Below are 24,793 nucleotides of genomic sequence, written 5' to 3' on the forward strand. Positions count from 1 at the left end.
CACCTTTATCTGTCTGGCAGATGAACAAAAGGGACCAGGTGAGAGTAAAATACCATGCCAGTGACACTGCTATTGCGGGTGGAACGACAAAGAAGATTTAATATTGACTCAAGACACTAATGAAACACCTTTCTTCCCTTCCAACACCTCAACATCTTGGTCACCTCCGCAAGTTCTTGTATATCAAAAAACCGCACTCATATTTCATGCCCATAAATTCCAATTAATGCCGTAATCTCGATTTAATCCACATGGCAGTTCAGTCACACAATTATGGGGGCTTTTTGCCTGGTGCACTCGACTTGTCTGCACTGAAATTCCATCATCTGGCACTTTATTCTCAGGCACCAATTCCCTCTCAGTTTTCTGGGCTTCTTTTTTGTTGTTGCGGCTGGTGGCCGCACGGAAGAAAACGCAAAATGACGCTGCAAGTTGCCTTATCTCCCATTGAACTCTCCCCCTCTGCCAGTGCCTTAAGACATCTATTCATCCCATTTGGTTAGACAAATGAAGATCTCTGCCAGTGTTATTTCCCTATCAAAAAGTTGCGGAGGAAGAAGTTTTTCTTTGCAGACGCGAAGGAATTAATTTCAATTAGACCGCCACTGAGAACATTCCGGCTTTTTATCTCACACTCTCTTTTTCACTCCATTCTATCCCGTTTCCTCCACACCGCACTATTCTTTTACAGTACCGAGATAGTTTTCGGAGCCACAAGGGATTTTTAGAACGTCATTTGGTTTCTTTGAGATTTTGTAAATCCAAAACGCAAACAGTGAAAAATTAAATTAGGAAAGTTTATGTTTCTTGATGCCAAAACTTGAAAAATCATCTTTAACTAATATGGGCTTCAGAACTGAGGCTTAGCCATAAGGCTTAACTTATCTAAATTCTTGTCAGTCGAAAATTTTTGGAAAATTTTCACTTAGAAATGGACTATTAAGGGAAATTAATCTACACTCTTAGAAAAGTTTAGACGTGATTACTAATGAAAATTAGTTGTTCGGGCGATTATTATTAAATCTATTTAAAATAGTTCTTATATTCTTAAAACATTATACTCATAATAAATTTATTAGTAGTGAGAATATAAGACAATATTTACGTGGATAAGTTGCGGCAATTATTTCATAATGCTTTCATACAATTATATTTGCTTGTGTTAATTAAATGAAATCATAATCCCAACTAATATTGGTCACTAATTCCTTTTAGTTCTCACAACCAATGTAAATAGATGAGCCTATATTTTCATAAAGTTATGACTACTTTTCCAATAGTAAAGAGTGGTTTTTATTTTAATAATGCGTTGAAGCTCTTTCGAATTGAAAGCAACTAATAAGAAATATGCATCACAATGAATGCTATATAGTAACCACAACTAATATGATATAGTTATTACAGCCAATAATATGGGTATCAACCCTATTTATTTAGTAATTGGAACTAATATGTAATAGTACCCATTACTATTTTGATTTAGTTATGATAACTAAATGAAAAGGATACTTTAACTAACTGTGGTCAACTATTTCATTTAGTTACCCAAACTAAATATATAGTTGGGTCTATATTTACTATATTTTATAGTTCTAATAACTGCATATGAGCTTGTATGAACTAATTTTTTCTAAGAGTGTATTTGAGTCAGAAGAACAAAATAAATTGGTTGCTTTTTAGGATTTTGAGACCTTCGGAAACTAGGTTAAACCTCTAGTTTGAAGACGGTTTAATTTTCTTAATTTAAAGAATTTAACGTAACCTTATATGTGGAGCTCAGAGGCAAAATGGCACATATCCTATGGCTAAAGCATAGGATATGTGCCATTTTGCCTCTGAGCTACACATATAGAATAAAAATATTTTCTAATCAATGAGAAATGGTTGTAAGAAATAACTCATACTAAAAGTATTTACCAAGTTTGCCAGGTCTTCTAAAGCACATACTTTTGAATGAAAATACAAGAGTTTTGTAGAAAGTAAGGTTACGTCAGTTCGCTTTTCTTTAAAGTTTATAAATAACTCACTTTAAAACACGCAGGATATTACATTGAAATATACGTTTTCTTAGAATTAGATTTAAATTAGGTTAGAATTTTCTTACTTTAAATAGAAAAAAACAATTAGGCCTAATAATAGAAAAATATTTCAAAAAACTGGGATTATAAAGCGTGTCCACGGTAAAATTGTTCCAAATGATTTGATATTTTTATGACAGATGTCACTAGTTCCGCATTTTCGTTGCATGTAAACATTGCAACACGTGTTTTTGTCTTTCTTTTGGTGGAACTCTCATCAAATTCTGTTCATTTTTCACTGAGATACGAAATAATAATGGAAAAGAGAAGGTAACTGATCGTGTACACGTTTCTAAAAAATCCTGAAATCAATTACGCGGACCTCCGAAAACTCACAAATACCTCACGCTAGACCGTCCGGAGGGTGATTCTTCGATTCCTCGACAGTAAAACCACAGCAAGACTTTAAGAAAAAATGGAATGAATCAACCAAGAACCGTGGTGATGATCTTGTACAGACCTTGATGGGAGGACTTAAGAAGAAGATTCGAGATTTTGCCATTCAAATACTTGAATAAAAACACTAATAAGAGAAAGTGCCCATGCTTGATACCAATGAAAGCTTCGTAGTGACTAAATTTTCTATGTTTTACAATATATATATGGCTCATTGCAACCATATTTTAAAAACTATGGGAAAGTGGCCAGTGTTCAAAAGATATTGCAAAGTCATGTTTATTGAGAAACATAAGAAAAATTTAATCTTTACGAAGCTTCCAATGGTATCATGCATGGGCACTTTCCCCTATATCTAATAAATCTACAATGAATTAAAGTTTCAAAAAATATTTTTCTTTCTTTAATATTATGTAAGCTTCATTTTTAAAGCATTATTCTTGGGTGCAATCTTAACCTGCACATGCTTTATTACCAAATTTTCCATATCGTACATACAAATTGAAGTTATGGTCATAGTTTTTCGTGAAGGAAACATATATACCTCGCTCTACTTGAACGACTTTAATAACAAACAATGTCACATTAAAAAACACAGACATGACAGTTTAAGAAATAAATTATCATTTCAAAATTTAAGAAAAATAACAAGTATTTTCAATGATTTATGAAATGAGGTTATAATTCAAAATTCTCTTTCAAGTGGGTTCGTAATCCCACCTTACACAACTACTAGAAATCCCTGGATTTTCCTCTGTAGAAAAATGAAATTTTAGAGGCCATTTTTACGAAGCTGCCCTGGTTTGCTCAGCTTCGTACAACATTTGTCCACCTACGTGCGCCTTATTTTCACCGTAAAAACTACACCCAGGTACAAAAAATTATCACATCAATTACGAATTAACGAATTACGTGAATAAATATTTTCCTATTAAAATATTTTATTTTTCATGATTTAAAAAATATTTCCTAAACAATTTATAGAATGAATCAGAAGCTTTGACCAGGCGCCTCCATTTGAAATGCAATCAAATGAAAATTTCTCAACAAATCAATTAGGCTCATGTCCGTAAAATTCTTAAAGGCTCTGTCCTTCACTGAGAAACTATCAGAAATTTATCCACATAATAGCATTAGAGTTAGGAATGATGAGGGCCGAGGAGCACCACCGTGAAATGTTGGAGAATGAGAGAAAGATGGATCGAGATTGCCACAAATGGAGGTGTGAATAGGTGTCCAGTGAGATTTTTTTTCCCTGCTAACCCAAGAATCTCACACTGTGTCAAGTCCAGTGACTGAAAGGGCCAGAGAGAAATGCCTCCAAACAGTCAATCCATTGTTATTAGCATCTCAATTAATTCAATGCACAGAGAGAAATCTCCATCTCCAATTTAATAAAACTCTGACTCACCACTTCTCCAACTGTTTTACTTATTTACACAAGATGCTTGAAGACAGAGATGCTAAAAATATTTTAATATCTTCAGATGCCGGTGACGATCGATTTTACGATGTTGTGCAAAAACTTCACATTACAGCCACAAAAATGCAAAATGTACGACCAATCAACCAGGTCATTTGAGGTGCTCGTCCTCAAAAATATCATAAACCATATTTCTAGATAGAAAATGTTACTTTGCGAGCTTTCTTAATTTATATAGGAAACCCCAGAATTTAATTACAACACCTGAGTAAAGTCTTTTGAGTGTTTCAAGTCAATTTCCAGGGAAGAAAATTGAGAAAGTTGCATGAAGAACCGCAAGGGATTCTTGAGACAAATTTTCCACATCAATTCCAAAAGCCACCAAATTCCCTTGAGGTTTGCAAGCCTCAGCAATTTCGCGGCAACTTGGCGTTTATTAAAGAGTGTGGGCTCTAAAGTGCACCATCCAGTTACCAAGTAATTGAAAGTTTAATTGATTTTTCATCGAGAGGCTGGAACGAAAAATTTAGACATTAAATTGCAATATTTATGTCCTATTAAGTTGGCAGATCTTTGATGCAAAAGGAAGCTGGTAGGAGTTGACTTTAATGGTCGGAGCGCCATCGAGCTGTAAGGTAACATGGTAACATTCAATGTTCTCGAGAAAATTGCTGGCAAATGCACATTGAGGCGTAAAAGAGTTGAAGATGTCATTTGAATTTTCTGAGCCGTCACGGTTCGTAAATTGCTCAATGGGCTCCGTGTAAAATACTCTTCTCATATTTTTATACAAATTTACAAGTAATTTATTCAATGATTCAATGTCATAAAATATTTAAAAAGAGTAAAACTAAAAGTATTTAGAGAGTTGTAAGTATTTATTCAAGTATCTTATTTAGGATTAGTAAAACTTATCGTATTAGCAAAACAACAGATCAGTATATTTTAATTTTTGAAATACAGTCACTACCAGGAATAGAATTAAATAAAGTAACTTTCTTTACAAGGAACGATAGATAGAGACAGTCACCTTGATCTTTAGGCACTATGAGTCCTCGAACTCTGGCCGAACCTTCCGTAACTAGAAGTATCGACAGATACTCGGGACATCTAGATATCAACAAATGAATCAGGAATAGAACAGTTCTCATCTTCATGAGGGATACAAGATCACAGCCAATGAAGATGTTTCTATATGAGGGGTTATGTGGTCCCCGCAACTTAAGCCGCAGATATACTTGAACCTAACACAATCATTTAAAGAAACTGCCAGACGACGGATTGTGTCACTATCCACATAAAAAAAAGCTTAGCTACGTAAGGTAAAGTACCCTTTATTCGACCGGTTCCTCTATTCGACCGGTAGATTTATATATTCAATTTAATTATATTTGCTATAATATTTTGTGTATGATCTAACATTAATAGGTCAATTATTCTTTAAATAATACGGATCAGTGACAAATTCATAGAAATTGATGAAATTCACCATCAAATATTCAAAAATTGACCCACCGGTCGAATAGAGAAACCCGGTCGAGTAAGGGTACTTTACCTTAGTTAAAAAAAGAGGAAGAAGCGCTCGCGCAAGGATCAAGCGAGTATCATAGGGCGTGCGGCGTGATGCCCCGGAAACGTCTAAAAGTATAGAGGAAATAGTTGACCTTACGGACAGGACGTGGCATAATCAGACCATGAGATTTTTGTGTTGAAAATTATACCAAGGTTTTTCACTTAATCTACGAATGGGATTATTTCACCGTGCAGGTACAGTGGATAGAAATCAATCGAGACTGTTTTTTAGAGAATACGATAGCTTAGGATTTTTTAGGATTTAATACTAGTCCATATAATGACGCCCAGAGTGCTCAATACAAATTGATTAGACTGACTAGGATGACTATGACCGGTGTAGCAAAGTTATGGCGAATGAATCGCTGTCACGAGAGTTTCGCGTGAGCAACGGACTCAGACAGGGGGACGGACCTATCGCGTGTCCTCTTTAACCTGGCACTGGAGAGAGCAATTCGTGATTCCGGCGTGAGCATGAGGGGGGTCGTGTTCAATAAGTCCACGCAGCGTCTAGCCTATGCCTACGATATTGACATTATGGGACACAATCCCAGAGCTGTACAAGAGGCCTTCATCCAGTCCAGATTGAGCATGCGGCACGAAATCTCGGGCTACAGACAAAAGAAGGCAAAACGAAGTATATGGTGGCCTCGTCAGCAGCAACTCCGGCAACATCTACGGAGAGCATCGGTCAAACAAGGTTCCCAATGGGGGACTACAACTTTGAAGTTGTCAACTCCTTCGTGTACCTTGGGTCAACAATCACAGCCGACAACAACATCTCAACAGAAGTCTGCGCACGGCTGCTGAAAGCCAACAAGGCCTATTTCAGTCTATCAAGAGTTTTCCGATCCAGAAACTTAATCAGATCTGAGACATGGGTCCTTAGCAAACAGAATTGCAAACTCTTAGCCTCGTTTGAGAGGAGGATCCTACGACGGATTTTTGGCCCTATATGTGAGGAGAGACGATACCGGAGCCTATACAACCATGAAGTATATAAGGGCTACCGAGAGGTAAATGTCGTCAAGCAAATACGTCTCAATCGGCTCCGGTGGGCCGGTCATCTAGTTCGCAAGGATGAGGACGACCCAGCCTGGAAAGTCTTTAGGAACAGACTCTATGCTTCGAGGACACGAGGCCGACCCAGCCTCAGATGGACCGACGACGTGGACCAGGACGACAGCTCATTAGGGGTGCGGAATTAAAGAACAGTGGCGCGTAACAGGCTCGAGTGGCGACGGGTCCTGAATCAGGCCAAGACCAGTAATTGGTTGTAGCGCCGGTTAAGTAAGTAACTAAGATGGTAAATCATTAATAAAGAAAGAGAATAGCACAGGACCAAGAATTGAACCTTAACCAATGCTCATACTTAAGGGAGAAGGTAGTGAAATATTCTCATCAAATTTGACAATCTATGATCGTCCTGCAAAGTACGACCGAATGAGGGCCACGAGGGCAACTGTTAAAGATAGAAATTTGAAAAGCGTGCATAACTTATAGCAAAGGTGTTCATGCGGAAGACTATCAAAGGCCTTCATCATGAAATCTAGAAGAAGTAGTATCTCAAAACGATCTCGATCTAGGGCCGTGGAAATGTCGTAATTTACTCTAAGAAAGGCGGACATAGTGCTGTGACCCTTTCTGAAACTAGACTGGAAGCCATAGTCATCCAAAACCTGAGAAATATGATCATGTAGTAAGAATTTGAATGCTTTGAAATAACAGGAAGAAAGCTAGTAAGTCTAAAATCAGATAGAGCAGGGTAGGTCGAAATAACAATAAGATGGTTGAAGAGATCGGTAAGCACTGGAATGATAACCGAAGATGACTTAATATTTGAAGATGCTATACATAACCTCAAATTTTTAAAAAAGAAGCTTTCCTTATCAAAAAGTGATTAAGCCTTTAAAACTTTTAGTTTTTGATAAGGTTTTCAATTCGCATGTTCCAAATAATTCTATTACTACAGAGCTATCAAAATACTTTTATATGAGTCATTTAAATTCACATTCATTTAAATTTTTAAGGTTAAGTTCAGAAATTTAAAGCGGCATAGGCCCAACGATTTTTTCCTAATGCTTAGTGTAAATTCTCATTAAGCCGGTATAGATATGCAAGAGTAGACAAAGGAGTAAAATTATTCGAATTATTTACACAAAAAACCAATTTGTTCACGTAAATAATAGTGTTAATTTAAAAATCGGGTAATTTAACATGCCTGCAGAATGGTTCGTCTGTGGAATGTTGAGGATGTGGGAGGAGTGGAAGTGCCAGGGAATTGAGGGGTGTCTCAAAGAAACAAGAAACACTTGACTAATAACCAACCCGCCAATTGACAATAAAATGATAATTAGTGGATTTCAAATGCGGTCTTTTTGTACCTGTCCAACCGCTAAAAGTCACTCATATTGCCATCTACAGACCATGGTAAAAACCAGCCACACCATCGAAAAGAATTTATTCACAGAATATGCAAATGGCTCAAGAAATGTTTCAGTCACTCCGCGCAGTTCTTTCAGTGGCTTTTTTTTTAAATTTGAGAATTCGGCACTTGGCTGGAAGAAGATCCAAGTTATGAAGGTATAAGAAGACGCGTGGGATTCTCTTCCTCACGGAATATTTCTCACCGCCAGAAAGTCCGGGGCAGGAGCAAATAATAATAATAAAAAAAAAAACAGTATGAGTCTCCCCCTGCAAGTTTCTTGGGAGAATCGGCAAAGAATTCCCTTTTCCACCTCGTTTTTGCGTTACACATATAATGCAGTATTTATTTCATTTTCCCCCTTTTTGCCAATAACCCTCCCGCCTTCATCCAAAGCTATTTTATTACTTGTTTCATCTTCATCGCTCTTCCACTTGGTGCACTTTTTGCACACACACAATCGCTCTGGCATCTTGGGAGCTGCATCCCACGAGACTTCTTAATACCCTCCTTGGGCCCCGACTTCGGTAAATGGTGATAAATGACACGAAAATCGATAAAATTCTACCCATTGAGATGCCCAAGTGTAATTAAATGTAATGAAAAAGAGAGATTCCTCCAGCAATATTGTAAGATGGCTCTCGAGATCCATCAGAAATGCCTCTCGAAATCTTTTAGGAGAGCAAACATCTCAAGTATGACGGTAAATCACTTAGGACGAAAGGTGAATTTTGTGAGAAGCATTAGAAGGTGCATTTGGAAAGGTATGTGGAGTACAGCAGATTGCTTAGAAAATAGTGAAACTGATTTGCTCTGACCCATTAGAAAAAACTTATTTCAGCGTTCTATCTTGCATTAAAAGTTTTTGTTGACATGTAGGGGAAAGTACCCATGCCTTGTGCGATCCTAAACTTCGTAATGTCTAAACTTTTCCTATATATTTCTCAATAAATGTGACTCAACGCCCCCATAGGGATCTCAGTGGCGCAATAGGCAAAAGCTTTGGCTCTTGGGTGGTTAGATTTCCGGTTTAACCACCGGGCATCTTCCCATCAGGATGTTCCAGTTCCGCCCGGTGCAAGGATCTAAATTGATTTAGACAATTTTTACATATAACAAAAACGTAATGTACCGTCTTCGCCTAACAAAATTGAGAGTAAGGAACTAAGAGCGGCGCTCCGGACGGGACGATCTGCAATGGACTTGCAAATTTTTCCATCACTGGATATGACATTGCAAAATGATTATCTACCTTGTGTTATAAATTTCTCAATACGATTAATAATAATTTATACAGAAATAAGAAAAGTTTAGTCATTACGAAGCTTGGGATCGTACGAAACGAAGCATAGGCACTTCCCCCTGTACATCTTATACGCACTTGATTCCATGGAGCATGTGATTGATATCTTTGCACTAAAAAAATAATAATAATAATGCGTGTCAAAAATACCGCTTAGAGGAAAGCCTAGTTCTTTTATGGAAAGTTGTAGTGGGTTTCTTCTAAAGTAAAGGGAAATGGGAGTAGTATTAAACAGTTTCTTTATCTTTATCTTTAGAGTTTTCCTATCTTTTAACTGTAAACTCAAATTAATAGGCTCTTATATATTGTTGGATAATGAGCTGGCGTGATGGATATTCTTTAGGGACACCTCCGGTAATCGTCAGTAGAAATTTATTTCACCTCAAGAAGAAAAACATATTTTCTGTGTTGTCCAGAGCTTTCGGTCCGAATGTGGACCCACATTCGTCCACATCCGGACCGAAAGCTCTAGGCAAGACAGAAAATGTGTTTTTCTTCTTGAGGTAAAATAAATTTCCACTGGCGATTACCGGAGGTGTCCCCATAGGCTCTTATATATTTCACGTCTAAATGATTCTTCAGAAAAGCTGTACAGACTATTGTGAGGAGGCGTCGACCTCGGCACAGACCTAGGACAAAATAGCTGAATCAAATTCAGAATCTTGCCTTGGAACGTCTTGAGATCAAACCCGAACATCTTCCTAAAGTGGCGGAGGATCGAAAGACAGGGTCTGCTAAACTGGATATCATGGGCCCGCGACTCCAATAAGAATAGCCGGTTGAAAATGATGGTAATGATATTTCACATTTAATGTCTTTAATGTACTATAGAACACAATTTCTAAATTACAACAGAGTTTCTTGAGAAAATATTTTTTTACACCTTAAGATGCTTAAAGCATCTCCTTTCTAATTTATTATAAATTAAGGTTAACTTATTGCCAGTTTTTAAGCATTTCTATTTTTTTCTCTAAAAGTTAAGGAACCAAAATATGGTAACAATGAAAAAAGTTATATTACTCAACTAAAAATATAAAAGAGAATTTTGAGTAATATGTTGAAAGTTTACTACTTTGGTTATTGAACGATTCAGAAATGTAACTGTTTTAAGTCTGTAAATGGTTTATGATAAGATGGCGGTGGACGTTGGAAACTACAACTCATATTAAAAAGTCTTCTTATGTTGCACTATAAGCATTGTTGACAAATCTATGTGGCCTATAACATGCAAATTAATATCTGATTTTACGACTTCTACGTATGTCTGAACTGTCTAAACCGATTCCGTCAAGATAAAATTTAACTAAGTTATAATTACTTAATTCTAAACAAAAGAATTTGTACCATAATAAAGTTTAAGATCAAAGGTGCCGTGCTAAAACCAATAAAATCTAAATTTTGTTCTTCACGGGTTAAAAAATTATGAAAAATTGTGTTAAACCGAAAAAAAGTAATAAAGAAAATGTGCTATTTATACAGATATAGGTAGATCGGCAGTTGTTGTAACTGATTAACAATTCTTGTATAGTCTCTTTTATCATATCGTTACAATAATTGCTTATATAGGCGATAAGGCATTCAGAACAATTGCTGATTTAACATAAATGTTTTATGGAATAGGCTCCAGTAAGTAGTTTTCATTAAAAAATACAATATTTGTTCTTTTATACTACCTCTTCAGATAAAACTTATAAAATTCTTATAGGAGTGATAATTTGTTTTGTACAAAATGTAAAAGAAATAAAAATCTTAAAATCGCAGTTTGATTGAACAACTTATAAAAAAACATTAAGAAACATTTTATAAATGAGTATAAACAAGAGTGTATGGAAGAGTAAAAGTATTCTTAAAAAAAAGAGAAACATACACCTCTTATATATGATAAAAATATTATGCAATAGACATTTTTAAAATCGATAAAATATATGTTTGTAATTTTCAAGGATATTGGCATAGTCTTAGAGAATTCTTTAAACTTTTTGAAGATGAAATATTGTTCAACATACAAAAAAACAAATCGCTAATATTAAAAAAAATAATAATAATAAAATTACGAAATACCTTTTTCTCATTTTGCTTTAAAATGAGAATTTTTAGTTTTATTTAAAACCAATTTAAATTTTTGCATTCGAAACTGCAAACTCACTATTTTTTATTCTTTTTTCAATCAAAATGTTTTTTTGGTTTTTATACAGACATATTTCTAAAATTTTAAGACGAAAAATATGAATAAAAATTTTACTACTAGAACCTGTTCCTAAATCCCCTTATAACTTAATTTTTCGGTTCTTTCAATGTTTTATAATAATCTTATAGCATGGTAACGCTTGTGCAAGTTTTATCTAGTTTATTTGAAATTATTTAATCATCCCTACATAAACTTATTAATTCTAAAACATTAAGTGAGTAAATTTTAGTAGGTTTTAGTAAGTGGGCTATTTTTATAATGTCCTCAAATCTTTTTCAACATCTTAATCCACTAAACGGATAAAAAAAAGAATTTAAAGAAAATCTTAGATTATCTCAATTCCTAAGCCCAGAGGTCAAAATTGACCTACGTAAGCAGATAACGTTTTGCCTGGATACTCTCATTAATCTTATTTCGCCTAAGTGTATCGAAGAAAGAAAAATATCTCTGATTAAGGCAAAATTTTGTGTTATAGGTGGTAATTGGTATTATTTGTACTTCAATTTATAAACATAACTTCAAATAGTCAATAGCTAGTTTTGCGTGGTTTCCCTTGTAAATTTGTACTCAGGAACTCAGAATTAACTTTTGTGTCAGACTAAACAACTCCATGACCATGCAAAAAATAAACAAGGACTCGATTTTAGGATTATGTATGAAATCCTCGTGGGTCTGTAGTCATTAGGGGAGACCGGAGCAGATTAGACAGTAAGAAAAAATTATTTACGTAAAACTTTGAAAAAAAAAATGCTTCAATTAGATTGACAAATACTTCAGTAATTGTGTACTAATGAACGCATTATCAGCAACGGTTATTATTTTAAAAAAAAAAATTGCTCAAAAGCTCCTGTTTATGGGTATTGCCGCTTTGTGGCGCTAGTGGACAACAGATCAGTTAGTTACGTAGCATCTCGCATAGGATCTTGAGATTCCGAGAGTAGTGGAGCCCCTGGTTCTTATGCTTTATGTATTATTGCGATCTTACATGCGATTTTTCGCAACAGGGAGATTTTTTGCTTTTGGGATATAATTCTTGCGAGCAACGCATATACAATTAAAATAAAAAAATACAGTATTTTACTCTGAAGAGTTGTGGCTTGCGAGATTTGTCCGTAGGCAAACTCTGAAAGGTACACCTCGGTCGGTCTGAAAGTAATCTTGAGGGGGGAGAACCCCCTTAAAACCGGTATCTAAAGGGCTCATCTGGCTCCCGAAAATTAGAGAAAAATTAGACGGAAATTTATTTGTGAAGTAAATTAAAGTCTACGAGTGGAATTATGTTGTTTTTCATGCACCTAGAAGCTCATCTTGCCATTGAGATTGGTTGTGAAAAGTTAGAAGATTATACCCTACCCCCAGAATCGTAACAGTATACCTATCTAAGGCAAACTATAATATCCCACTGTGAAATTCTACCCCTGGCTGCCCTGGTCCCTTCTGCTACACTGTATTGCTATCATTCAAGTAATTTTATTCAGAAGATATAGTACGCCTTCCCGCTAGAGGGCGGTGCACCCTGGAAAGAAGGTTTATCACATATCATCTAAATTACTTAAAAGCTGAAACTCAGCCATAATATCGTCTTTCGCCTTATAGTGTCTACACACTAGAAGTAATGTTCATAAAAAATTACGTTTTTTAAAAAAAAATCTGACGTTTCTGCCTACAAGGATGGCGGAAATTTTCTTTAAAAAAGGCATTTTTTAAAGAAATTTCTCCTAGAGTGTAGAGGCCATTACATAAGGTGAATCTTTCAAAGTAGCGACAAAACCCTAATCTCTCAAAGTGCTCTTGAAATTCTTACAACTTTTGATAGACACTGAGGTCAAGCCACACGATCCGGCATAACAACTCATCAATGAGCCTAACAAGAACGCTATTAAAATTCCTCTTCCGTGTAGAATATTGAGATGCCGCTACGGTAGTAAAATGGACAAGACTACAGGAGTATAAAAAACTCTACTTGCAACAATCTTGTTGAGAAAAAAGATGCATGAATGTGTCGAAGATTGCTGGGTGTTATATATATCGTTGCACACATTAGCAAACCTGAAAATGAAGAGGAAGAGAACTAAGCAAAACGAAGGAATTTCACAAATACAGAGGGAAAATTAAGGAATTCAGGCATTGAGATCGACCAGTTTGGTCAGTCAGGTTTTGGCCTGTGCTCCGGCCGGCTCTTTCACCCAAGAGACGCAACCATGGGGATGACCCCAGGGCCATCTTCTTGTCCGATTGACCGTGCAGAAATTCAACCTCCTCCATTTGGTTCAATTAAATCACCTGGGAAGATTTACACCAAAATTCCAATGGCCTTTTTTGGTGGGGGATGCTCTGGACAAAAAAAGATACCCATCAACTTCCATGAAGACTTCTTCGGGATCATTCCACTGTCAGCTCAATCACCAGAAATGGATGGAAAGTTTGTCAATTTTTTTGTTGGCTAATCGGTATTGAGGCCGTGAGAGCAAGTTTGCACTTTTTGCATTACATCGCATCGTATCGTATCGCATCGCTAATTTGTGATAGAACCTTAAGGAGCTATTTTGCAAATCCAGACGCCAAAACACTCAAGAGAGATCATTAAAATGAAAAAGTCATAAAAATAGCTGATAAGCTGAGTCTCTATCACTGTCGATTTCACATGAAAGAAACACTTCTAAGCTCCGCAAAAAACATAAGCTGGGTAATTAAAATCCTTATCAATGCAAGTACAGTTCCGATTTCTTATCAGCTTCTTATATGCACTCGACCATGCTGTAAATTTCAAATGTAAGGAATCCCAATAAGCTCTAAAGCATGAAAGAACGGCAATAAAAATCGCACAAGATAGCTCAATAAATTGACTCTTTGGGGCTTTGAAGTTAACAAAGGCTGGAATTCTTTGATAGTTTTTTTATTAGCAAATTTTTGGCGTTTCTTGACCCCTTTTCCATCGCGATTTCTGCGAAGTTTTTTGGCGATATTATTTTTTGTTTGGCTTCTCAATCTAATCTAAAATATTAACTTTGTGATAAAATGGAAATACAGCGAATTTCGACATTTTTTCTGGGAGTTTCTTCTTGTGTTTAATGGTCCTTGAAGTTGTTGAAAAAAGTGCTTCTCCAGAGATGGTAAAAATTGTCGTTTCAGTGTCAATAATTGCACCATCCCTTTTTTTAAAGAAACCTCCCTCGTTTTACCACTTGAGGAATGGCAAGGAACAAGTGCAAGAAGGGAAGAAGATGCAGACCAAAGAGAGAATCCTAAGAAAATGTCTAATAATTGTAAAGTACTTTATGCCCTGTTAACCGTTCAAGGATGTGATTTTATCCGGATTACTCGACAAATAAGAGGGCTCATTGTGCACTCATAGACCAGAGTGAAAGAGGGCCCAAAGGATCGCTACAAAAGCAACAACAAGATGCCACCAGACAAGCAATAGTTCCATAAGCTCTTCCGAAAAAATTCTGAAGCATAAAATTAGAAATTTCTCATGCTTTTTTTTCTATTTTGGACGAAAAACTGATAAATCCATTTCATTTACAAAATAAATTACACCGTTTCTTATGGCATGGTCTGAAAAATCATCTTCATTTAATTATTATTGAATTCCAGTCTCTAGGCTTCTTCTTTTTTTATCTCACCACACCACCAACAATTAGATAAAGCCCCATTTTCTCTGGTTGTGGCTCTACATGATAATTTATAACTTAATATACATATTAGTGGCATATTGGAGCTCATTTCTCTGCTGGTGAGAATGAATATGAGACGAACTCAGCAATAATGAGTCTCCGACTGAGGTAGATCAAATTGCTCCCTGCCACTGACTCTCCTCTCACTATTCTGAGGGGGTGACCACTACCACTTTTTTGTGTAACCCTTCGAGAGCAGAAGCAGAAACGGAAGGGAACTGAACTAAACTTGATCTTAAGTTGTTCTTAAGCTTTTTGCTTTGTAAAATTCAAAATGAAAATTCAAAGAGGTGTATGAATGAAAGATTTCATGATCAATTTAAAACGGTCTTCAGAAAAAAGGTTAAACCTTTCTTATATTTATCTGGTTTTCGATACTCAAGAAATTGCAGTATCTGCCGAAGTCTCTTTTGCTTTTACTGTTAATATAAAGCCAGTATCAAATTACTCCATTATCTACACTAAAATGCCATTACCAGTTAGGGTAAGTGTGCCAAATTTCGGTATAGTTGCATGCAAGCGCCAAAGTCTCAACTTTGAAATGTAATATCTTTAATAGAAATTGATTTTTTCATTCCTTCTACTTTAGGAGTGTTGCTTAGAACATTGTAGACAGTTTATCGTCTTTATTTACTTTAAAATCATTCTTAAAATACATTTTGAAATGAATAAAAATGTAAACATAGCTTTGGTGCCCTATTTCGGCCACCTTTATTCTCATAGTTCCTTGCCCTTCAGGAATTCTTCCAATGTCTTTTTTACGTCATATCGTTTGTTGAAGTTACATTTTTTGTTATTCTCTTGCATTGTATAATCTCTAGAGTATGTAAAAACTAAAAATTCATGGAAATTCGAGGAACAAAAAAGGTGACCGGAATTGCAAGCTGGCCGGAATTTGGCACACTTGCCCTATATGTATCTACAACATTTCTTCATTAATTATTTCGCAATGTATAATTGAGGCGCTCGGAGCAAAAAAACTCTAAGTCGTATGCATTTCCCTATTAAAATAGCATTTTTTGCTCTGAGCTCCTCAATTGCAAGATGAACATTATTCAAATACGTTAATTTTAGCCGTTAAATTTCAATTTCAAATGTATGACAGATTCAACCTACTTCTCTTACCGTCACGCCGTCTATCGGGATATAACAGTTACCTTTATAAAATAAATTATCGCATAGAATCTAAAAATGCTATATCTAAGCCGTATTTTAACTAAAAAAAAATACAGACATTGTTTATGCCCTAGACACACTTACGACTTAATCTTAGCAACGCCTTGACGTAATTATAATCAAAATAATGATTAGATTACATATCTAACACGGCTCTCGGCCTTAACCAAGAAACGGCCTAGTAGGAAACTTATAGAAAACTAGTCAAATGAATATTTTGATTGTAATTATGTTAAAGCGTCTCTAGGCTTCAGTCGTAAATGTGTCTAGAACATTACAGTTAGGTACCTGGAATATGAAGAATTTACGAGACGTAGAAGACATTTCTCAATCCTCAAATATAAACAATATTTTCAAAAAGGTAGAGGAATTCATGTGAAATGCACTTAGGGTAAAGCGATATAAGTTGGACATAGTGTTACAAGTTGGACAATTCGCCGGTACAATTTGGACATGGCTTTTTTCTTGATAAATACAGCACAAAATTTATTTTTAAGCACAACGAACTTAATTATAAAACTAAAGCATTAAAAATATACAATTAAAAATGAAGTACTAATTTATCAAGAAAAAAAGCCCTGTCCAAATTGTACCATTGTCCAACTTGTACCATTTCACCCTACCTTAAATCAAGACAAATATAAGTTTAGACAATTCGTTTACTATATGAAATTTGTCAAGGAAGTTATGACAAATTTCATTTAGCAAGCATAAAAGAACAAAGATTCTAATTCAGACTCTGAACAAAACTTCCTCCACATAACCTCAAATTCTGCATTTTGAATTGAACCAACATTCGCATTTAAGGAACTTATTGACTGTGATTTTAAATTCTTAGTTATTTTGTATTATTCAAAGTAATAATAATAATGGTGACACAACGTTCCGTGGTACGGGCTTCAGACCTAAGACTTAGTCATCTGGCTTAACTCCTATAATTCCTAATCAGTCACATTTTTTTTAAGAAATTGTTGTTCTGGGATTGGATTATAAGAGCAAATGATTCATTAGAGTTTGAAAAATCAATAAAATTGCTTGGTATGTAGATTTTTGAGACCTTCGGGAACTGGGCTAAACCTCCAGTCTGAAGCCGCCATAGAGGACCTTAGGCCTTCCCGCAATGGGAGTTTCGGAACAACCCGGTACAGTTCGAAACAAGGTTGCTTGGAACTTTGTAGATAGTTTATCGTCTTTATGTCCTCTAAAACCATTATTAATACATTTTAAAATGAATAAAAATATTGACATAAGGGAAAGTGGGGCACCTTTGAAAGTGGGGTACCTTTGAAATTGGAATTTTTCACCTATTTTTAAATAAAATTGAGCATTATCGTGATATATTTTAGCTGCACAAACACATTGAGAAGCTAAGTTACATTATGATATGGCTCAGTTCCACTTAAACATAGGAGAAAAATCCCAATTTCAAGAGTGCCCCACTTTCAAAAGTGCCCCACTTCCCCCTAGCTTTCCGTGATATTTCGGCCATCTTGTTTCTCATAGTTCCTTGCTCTTCCGGAATCCCTCCTAAGTCTTTTAACGACATTTTTGTTTTTATTTTGTTTTGTGTCACCCCGAAAGTATGCAAAAACTAAAAAAATCAGGGAAATTTGAAGAACAAAATAAGTGGCCGAAATTGCAAGCTGGCCGAAATTTGATACAGTTATCCTATATTTCTGAAAAAGAAATTATAAAAACAATAATTTGTATTAAAAATATAACTTTTTCAATTCAGAGAATTATTGTTGGCTCTTGGGCGGATAGATCCATAGCTTGACTCACAGTGTTGTGAGTTCGAGTCCCGCCCGGTGCAAAGATCTGAATGTCTAGAAAAGAATATTTTCACTGTGTTAAAACGTAATAAAAAATGCACCGCCTCTGCCCAAAAAACTCCGGGAGCATGGAAGAAGTATCCACATTGCGGGGAAGGCGCTCATGGGTGATCTACTATCAGCAGGTTCTTCTACCACGGGATATACGACAACACGATTGAATTGTAACAAATATATCTCGTCCCGATACGATTAATAATAATTGCTTCCGCGCAATCTGTCTTGAACTTGCTAGAGTTCCCTTATTTTACTATTTTTTCATTAAAAAATTATAATTATCTTTTTATTTGTTAACGTACCATATTGGATAATTAGGGAAGATTTTGGAAAGACGGACAGCTAAAGAACAGCTGAAGCTCAACTTCGTTATGTATTTCTGTGCTGAACCCAGCTTTCATAGCCCAACTGTCAATGTGTCCGACATTTCACGCTGTCCGAATTTTACCAAATTACTCTAGTAACTATTTCTACCGAAATAGTTCTGTCCAATTTGCTGCCGACGTTTTTAATGCAGGTATCTAGCGTGTGTCTCTATTCGCATTTCTTTTCGTACTAATAATGTGTATTAATTATGAGCCTTTAACAAGCTAAATAAACTTAAATTTAACGAATTTCAAACATTTGAAATTTAATAGTTTAACGGTATTTCTCTTAATATTAATATATTTAACGTAAGCTTTAAAGAATTTATTATGTCTTAATATTACTGAATAACAAAAAATGAAACAATTTTAGAAACACTTTTAAAATAGAGTACAAACGCCCTTAAAATCGATTTTCTGTTTTCCCTTGTAAATAATCATATATTCATTCTTGAGTAATTACTGGTTTCATTTCCTCTACACCCTTACCACTCCGACAATACAATCCCCTCACAATTTCTACAAGGAAAAATTATAGAAATTACCCACCCCTTGGAGTTGAATATGGAATTCATCTACAGAGACACAAGAGATGTAATAATATTCTCTCGCCAATGTTTTGTACATAAATCCACCGAAGAATATCTCTTGCTCATTTCTCAGTGTAATGAAAGATGCAAAGCACCTAAATAGACTTCAATGGTGTGTACCACGTACATAAATAGTTATTACAAACATTTATTCAAATTGATGGCTCCCGATTTGTTTAAACAATTTTCTGTGGTCTTCCCAGGAGAAGTGCTTTCGTTATGCTTCGCTTTTTTTTTGCTTCTTGCCTCGCTGGGAAGATATGGCATTCTTTTGGACATTGGGTGTTCCAGGACTGTGAGTGAAAAGAAAAGGAAGGAAGCTGCAGATGAACCCACGAGACAGAGTGAGATCTCTTGGAGAATATAATTCTTTGGGGGTATTGTATATTGTATACATAAGATATTGGGAAAAGTCTTATGGACTTCCCAACACTGACTGTATGGATCTTTTCATGCTCTTTTACATTATAAATATAAAATAGAAGAAGAATTCTCCATGGTCGTCATCCCATTATGCCATCCGCATCGTTTATCTAGAATGCCTGACCATTTCACCTCAAGTATCATTCAGTGAATGAATGGTGTGTGCTGTTCTTTATTCTCTCATCTCAAGAGTTAATGGCATGAACGATGAAAGATGTGTGAAATGGGAGAATTCTTCGTTAATCGTGTTTTTCATTATTGAACCTCCTTCTGCCCCTTTTTTCTCCTAAATATATATATTCCTATGCTACCTTCCTCAGGTGTGATAGTGGGCATCTTTAACTGTGTTCCCGCACAAATACCTTGGTACAGGAGGAACGTCCCCACTTCTGAAATGTATGCGTGCATTTGTGTACATAGAAAGAGAATTCTCATGGTACACTGTATAAATATTGATAAAGTCCAAGGTATTTTATGTATTGATTGGGGATAGAGACGCGAGGAAAAAAAAGCCAGATATTGTGCCCACAGACTGATCAAACTAATATGTATTTTTTTCTCTATCTTCTCGCCCATATAAACCCATTTATTCCCCATGTACAAGCACAGCAAGAGACACAACCAAAATATCCATGATCACTCGTAAAAATTTGTGAAAGTAAATTAGAACCCATAATGATGCCTCTTAAGATGAATTAATCTCTATGACATCGTCCAGCTGCTATGGGAAAATTCACATCCCATCAGATCCCAGCAGAAGCTCATGAAAATTGGTCTGACAATCACTCAAAGAAAACCTAATGAGCCCATAAAAGTCTTCGGATTCATGCTGAAAAGCACGTTAATATAATGCAGAGTGATCATCAGTATTTGGGGAAAAGATAACAAATTATTTTGAAGAAACTACGGTAAATCATTGGGGCAATGATTTGGAAAAGCAGCTGCAACTTTTGCGGAAAGAGGTCATCCTTGAGAAACCCAAAGAGCTTTATGGTAATTTGAAAATCTCTCCAGTCTCGGATTTCCCAGTCTCCCTTCACAAGAAATGATCAATTAACACTTCAGTGTTGCACGTAGGAATTTAAATTTTAAATTTGATTTTATACTGTTATTAGGGAGTCATTTGAACCCAAGAAAATGTCTATAAAGTTGTCTAAGAAGTATAGGAGACTTTAATATGCAATTCTTATATGTTTACTAGAAACGGTTTGATTAGAAACTTAATTTCAAATTAGGATTCATTTAAAATTTGAAATTCTCTCGGCTTAGCCGTAAGTCTGGTTAAAGCATAAGGGCCCATATAGATTCAGGCTAATCCTCGGGAATATCCAATCTGAAAAATTTGGCAGTAAAAAAATTGTCTAAAACTGTTACAAACTCATACAGTATTAGATGTCTTTTACTTAAATTTCTTTTATCTAATCCTTTATTGCCATAATTTACAGGCAAAATATTCTCGAAGATCAGCCTGATTCTATTTAGGCCATAACCCAAATGGAACATTTCTTAATGCTTCGGTTAGCGGGTTGAAGATCAGTGCCTGCCAAAATTATGAAAGCCAAAATCCCGAAAACCAAAATTTCGAATAGTCATAATCTTAAAAAGGGCGATTTATACGGAGGAAAATATGTAGATTAATTTCCCAAGACACAGGATAATTTCCCTTGCCCCGTAAGAGTAGCTATAACACTTTTGAGATTTCGGGATTTTGGCTTCCGAGACTGACCGAAACCCATTGATGTTGACAGAATGTCCGGCTTAAAACTTAAACCGAACAAGAAGAAAAGGAAGAAGATTATTATTGGTTCGTTTACAACCGATTTAAACCGATTTGTAGATCACCGACAATTAATTACCTGAAATTAATTACCGGTTTAGAATATTTTGGAACGTGTTCTTTTAATACCTGTGTAATAAAGTATCCAAGATTTAAATAAATCCTATCTTGTCTTAAAAGGTTATAAAAATACGCTTTCTATACCTGTTGAACTTTAACGTTGAAAAATCGTTATTAGGAATGATTAAGGGCATTTTCGAATATGGATGAAAAGGCAACATAATAGACCCCCAATAATTAAAATAAAATACAATTTAACACTGAACCAACGGACCGTTTCTTGTAGTTTTTCCTAGCGTGCTCCATCAAAAGACAAACCATGGTAAGTAGGATATAGGGTAAATTGGTACAAGTTGGACAATGGCAAAAGTTGGAAAATCGCGCTGGGACAAGTTGGACAGTCAATTTTTTCTTGATAAATACAGTACTAAATTTTAATTAGTATATTTTTCTATGTTATAGTTTAATTATTTGGTTCCTTGTGCTGCAAATAAAGTGAAAATCCATTCATATGAATAAGATTTAACGTATAAAATTCTCACCTCAATTGACAGTGTAACTTTTCACCGTCGAAAAAATACATCGATCGGCCATTTTTTCCTAATAAAAACACAAGAAGAGTGACTTTGGTTTTTCGGTTCTGTTGACATTTCTCAATATTTCTGGCAAATTTTAGTGGAATAAAGTGTTTAATCTCGATAGTTAACGGTACGTAATGGTTTTAATTGATATAATTACTAACTGTATGAAGAAAAAGTGCTTATTTGAACCGTGAGCAAAAGTGACAAGTTGGACATCCGGAGATACGATTGTATTGCAGGGGTTTTCTTTTTATTTCAGATGGGTAAAAAGGCAAATAAATTGAAAAAGTACAAATCCTATACTCAAGACCAAGTGAACAAAGCACTGGAAGCTTTTCGTCAAGGAAAGTCACTAAGTCAGGTGTCAGTATTATTTGGGGTGCCAAGAACAACACTTTTTAATAAGCTAAATGTCCGGAAGAATGCTCTGGGGGAAGGCCTCTTACGCTGCCAAAAGATATAGAAGATGAGCTCGTTGAATGGATTTTAGGATGCAGTGACAAGTGGCATCCTATAACAAAAGATCAAGTCCTCAACACTGTGCAAATTATTTGTAAGAAGTTCAAGATTGTCAACGAGTTCACCGATGGAAGGCCAGGATACTCTTGGTTCAAGAGCTTTTTGAACAGATACCCAGAATTGAGACTTCGTACACCAGAAGCATACACAACCCAAAGAGCTGGTATTACCACTGAGTGGTTTGAGAAAACTCATGAATATTTAAAATCCAAAGATCTTCTGGAACTTCCTCCTGATAGCGTCTTTAATCTTGACGAAACGGGTGTAATTCTTTCGCCCAAAGGTGGAAAGGTATCTAATATTATTCTATGGAGTTTTTAAATTCATGTTTGAAGAGGTTATGCAAGAAAAAAAAGAATTAGACTTCAGAAACAGGAAGAAAGGCTCAAAATAAAAGAAGAAAAGGAGCAAAGCAAGAAAATTAAAATATCCAAGAAAAAGATTTAATAAATAATATATATCTAAGCCTTAATGTTTTTAATTTTTAATTATACACTTTACCCTAGTGGTATAATTGATTCAGTTTGTATGGCATTCAGTAAAAAATCTTAAAACTTGCACAACCTTCTCCTACGCATTGTCCAAATTCCCACGTCCAACTTGTCCCACCCTGTCCAAATTATATTGTTTTGCACTCACGTATTTTTCTTGTATTTAAGAACTTTTCAAACTGTTTTTCAAGAATTTCCATGAAGCGGTAATATTCTAGAAGAATCAAGGAGCAAATTTATGTATGTCATCAGGGAAAAATGTATTTATAATGTCTTTAATCTTGTATCAAAGTTCGAGCCTCTGGAAATTGTTCCAACTTATGCAACTTACCCTACAACAATTTTTTTCTTGGAAAAAAATAAAAAATAAAAATTTGAATACTGAAAAAAATATTACATTCATATTTTGAAAAATTGATTTAATAGCGACATTATACCGTTTAAATATGTGTGAATTAAAAAAAGCTTGTGAATCGTTCGATTTGACCGGTCTTGGTAGGTTTAGTGTTAATATTATATATTTGTTAACGACTAACCGATCAGAGAATAAGTGGTAACCTTATTTTTCTAAAATCGTATAATTCGCAAGTCCAAAATAAGTTCCTTCTTCCAACAAGAACTACTAAGGTACTAGATGGACATGGCTTTTTTCTTGATAAATACAGTACAAAATTTGTTTTTAAGCACAATGATCCAAATTATAAAACTAAAGCATTAAAAATATAAAAATAAAAATTAAGTACTAAATTTATCAAGCAAAAACGCCCTGTCCAAATTGTACCACTTTAACCTAGTAAAAATTGCTTAACTTTATTTAGTGTCAACGGGTTGACTTTATCAGTAACATTGTTAACAATGTAGGAGCAAGCCAGAACCGGATAAGAATATTTCTGTGATCTTGGAAACGTACAGATACTATACTGCTAATACCCAATAAGCAAATTAGCTGCCTTATATTTAGAACCAGGACTTTGGCAAGAGTTTTAATGCACATTTAAATAGCATATAATGAGAATTTAGTGTTGAACTATAGAAGCTCTTAAGCCCCTTAAGAGTACGCCACTTACTTTAAGTAGTCAAACAGACGGCATCAAGAACGGTATAAGCAGACTATAAGAATTTTGCTTTTTTTAATAACTTGCGTAAGAATTCTACGAGACCATATTCAGAAAAAATGCTTCTTAGGTGTCCACCAGAAGGTGAACAGGTCCTTGGTGTATTCTCTGCTCCTTGCAAACTACATCACATGGATAACACTCTTCTGAGGCAGCAACACTGATTTTAGACAAATCAACTGCTCTTCCCCAGAACTTGATCTAACTTTATAGCCCTTTATGATTCTTTTGTTTTAGAAGAGCGTGGTTCAAGTTCAAAAATTGTTCTCAGTAGTAATGCTAATTGACAGTCTCGCCAGATTTTATCTATTGCCCTTGCAGATCGGATCGGCGTCCTTAACTGTTTTTGGTCTTTAGGCCCACATGAGGATTTCAAGTAAAAGCAAAGCACAGCTTTGATACGAAACATTGCTATACTATAAAAAGGCTGACGTACGTTTCAAGAGAATAATATTATTTCCCGATATAAATAGACTGAGCTAACTTCATAATAATGCTTAGGGTTTCGATAATAACAGCACCAATCCGTTTTTAGAAAATAAGTGAATATGTCGATCAATAAACCTTAGAACTGTTCTTAGGTACTTGGATGAGAAATAATCTAAGCATAATCACTAAATTTTCCTACAATTTTTTATAAAACTCTAAAGGGGAAACTAGGATACCACCAAACACGGGGTAGCATCAAACTCTGCGGTTTTTTAATCAGATATTCGACTTTAGAGAACAAAAATTTATAGGCATTATTGGGATGCTTGTTCACTGAAGAAATTTTAGAGATAGTCCAAGTAGTTTAGAAATAAAA

The 24,793-nt window shown here is 35.2% G+C and overlaps 1 protein-coding gene across 1 annotated transcript in view; it reads right to left on the reverse strand.

Moving 5' to 3' along the window:
- Nucleotides 1-24,793, reverse strand: part of LOC129797955 (glypican-4) — a 69,112-nt gene that overhangs the window by 31,226 nt on the left and 13,093 nt on the right. The window lies entirely within an intron of this gene.

Source organism: Phlebotomus papatasi, chromosome 1, assembly GCF_024763615.1.
Source record: "Phlebotomus papatasi isolate M1 chromosome 1, Ppap_2.1, whole genome shotgun sequence".
NCBI lineage: Eukaryota > Metazoa > Arthropoda > Insecta > Diptera > Psychodidae > Phlebotomus > Phlebotomus papatasi.